At 57.7% G+C, this 2,500-nt stretch overlaps 1 pseudogene; it reads left to right on the top strand.

The window, feature by feature from the left end:
- The window catches only part of LOC124621102, a 6,181-nt pseudogene that overhangs the window by 1,355 nt on the left and 2,326 nt on the right, over positions 1-2,500 (top strand).

Below are 2,500 nucleotides of genomic sequence, written 5' to 3'. Positions count from 1 at the left end.
AAACGACGTCAACCTATTCTCAAACTTTAAATGGGTGAGATCTCCGGCTTGCTTGATATGCTGAAGCCGCGAGCAAACGACTCGGATCGGAGTGCCAAGTGGGCCACTTTTGGTAAGCAGAACTGGCGCTGTGGGATGAACCAAACGCCGAGTTAAGGCGCCCGAATCGACGCTCATGGGAAACCATGAAAGGCGTTGGTTGCTTAAGACAGCAGGACGGTGGCCATGGAAGTCGGAATCCGCTAAGGAGTGTGTAACAACTCACCTGCCGAAGCAACTAGCCCTGAAAATGGATGGCGCTGAAGCGTCGTGCCTATACTCGGCCGTCAGTCTGGCAGTCATGGCCGGTCCTTGCGGCCGGCCGCGAAGCCCTGACGAGTAGGAGGGTCGCGGCGGTGGGCGCAGAAGGGTCTGGGCGTGAGCCTGCCTGGAGCCGCCGTCGGTGCAGATCTTGGTGGTAGTAGCAAATACTCCAGCGAGGCCCTGGAGGGCTGATGCGGAGAAGGGTTTCGTGTGAACAGCCGTTGCACACGAGTCAGTCGATCCTAAGCCCTAGGAGAAATCCGATGTTGATGGGGGCCGTCATAGCATGATGCACTTTGTGCTGGCCCCCGTTGGGCGAAAGGGAATCCGGTTCCTATTCCGGAACCCGGCAGCGGAACCGATACAAGTCGGGCCCCTCTTTTAGAGATGCTCGTCGGGGTAACCCAAAAGGACCCGGAGACGCCGTCGGGAGATCGGGGAAGAGTTTTCTTTTCTGCATGAGCGTTCGAGTTCCCTGGAATCCTCTAGCAGGGAGATAGGGTTTGGAACGCGAAGAGCACCGCAGTTGCGGCGGTGTCCCGATCTTCCCCTCGGACCTTGAAAATCCGGGAGAGGGCCACGTGGAGGTGTCGCGCCGGTTCGTACCCATATCCGCAGCAGGTCTCCAAGGTGAAGAGCCTCTAGTCGATAGAATAATGTAGGTAAGGGAAGTCGGCAAATTGGATCCGTAACTTCGGGATAAGGATTGGCTCTGAGGATCGGGGCGTGTCGGGCTTGGTCGGGAAGTGGGTCAGCGCTAACGTGCCGGGCCTGGGCGAGGTGAGTGCCGTAGGGGTGCCGGTAAGTGCGGGCGTTTAGCGCGGGCGTGGTCTGCTCTCGCCGTTGGTTGGCCTCGTGCTGGCCGGCGGTGCAGGATGCGCGCGCCTGCGCGGCGTTCGCGCCCCGGTGCTTCAACCTGCGTGCAGGATCCGAGCTCGGTCCCGTGCCTTGGCCTCCCACGGATCTTCCTTGCTGCGAGGCCGCGTCCGCCTTAGCGTGCTCCTCCGGGGGCGCGCGGGTGCGCGGATTCTCTTCGGCCGCCATTCAACGATCAACTCAGAACTGGCACGGACTGGGGGAATCCGACTGTCTAATTAAAACAAAGCATTGCGATGGCCCTAGCGGGTGTTGACGCAATGTGATTTCTGCCCAGTGCTCTGAATGTCAACGTGAAGAAATTCAAGCAAGGCGCGGGTAAACGGCGTGAGTTAACTATGACTTCTCTTAAGGTAGCCAAATGCCTCGTCATCTAATTAGTGACGCGCATGAATGGATTAACGAGATTCCCGCTGTCCCTATCTACTACTTCGGGACCCTGCGTCCTGACCGGGTGTGCAGTAAGACCCGTACAAGGGCAACTACCGTGTCGGAGCAGGGTCCGAGCGCTGGCCACGCTACGAAGTCGGGTCCCCGGGTGGCGGATAGGGGAACGCCTCCCGTAATAGGAGGTAGCTGCCGAATATATGTCAATAGGTAGCCCCGGACCAAGGCCCCATGAGCTTCTCTGGGGGCCCTCTGTAGTGGAGGGTTGCTGCTGAATATATTGAACAGGCAGTGCCATGCAGGATCCTCCTGCCGACCTTGTAGTAAGTCCCTTTTGCCGTTGGGGGCAAACAGGAGTTGGTATGGGTCCGGTCTCCCGTAGTGGGAGTCTGTCGCGAATATGCTGAATAAGTGACTGTATGGGGCCCTCTGTAATGGAGGGTTGCTACCGAATATATTGAATAGGTGGTGCCAGACCAGTCCATGGTAATATAGGGTTGTTGTCCAGGGCCATCGTTTGAGGAGTCGGGCCACGTTTTTCAGCGTGGGAATCACTAGTAACCGAGAGCCTTTTGGCCACGATGTTACCCTGCAGAATGCATGGCAACTACCCTTAGAACTGTCATGTTTCTACCCGATCCCTAGCTCACATGCGCTAGGCGGTAAAGGGCGAGACTGGCAGGTTGACAGTGCAGTAGAGGGCCGCGTCGGTGGCATCGGCCGTAACTCGTCATGTGCTGCAAGAGGAGTCTTGCTAACACGAGTAGCGTGGTGGTAAAAGACCACGCAAACAAGCGGTAAACGCTGGGATAGCCGTCTGAGGTGTCGGTTCACGTGGTGGCGTGAACTAGTATCCGAACCCTGCGTGGTAACGGCGATGTCCCTTGGCAGACCACACGGCGTTTACTCACAAAACTGCCGGATGCTACCCAAT

This window comes from Schistocerca americana, chromosome 6 (genome assembly GCF_021461395.2).
Source record: "Schistocerca americana isolate TAMUIC-IGC-003095 chromosome 6, iqSchAmer2.1, whole genome shotgun sequence".
Classification (NCBI taxonomy): domain Eukaryota; kingdom Metazoa; phylum Arthropoda; class Insecta; order Orthoptera; family Acrididae; genus Schistocerca; species Schistocerca americana.
This window is presented reverse-complemented; position numbering and strand designations above follow the sequence as displayed.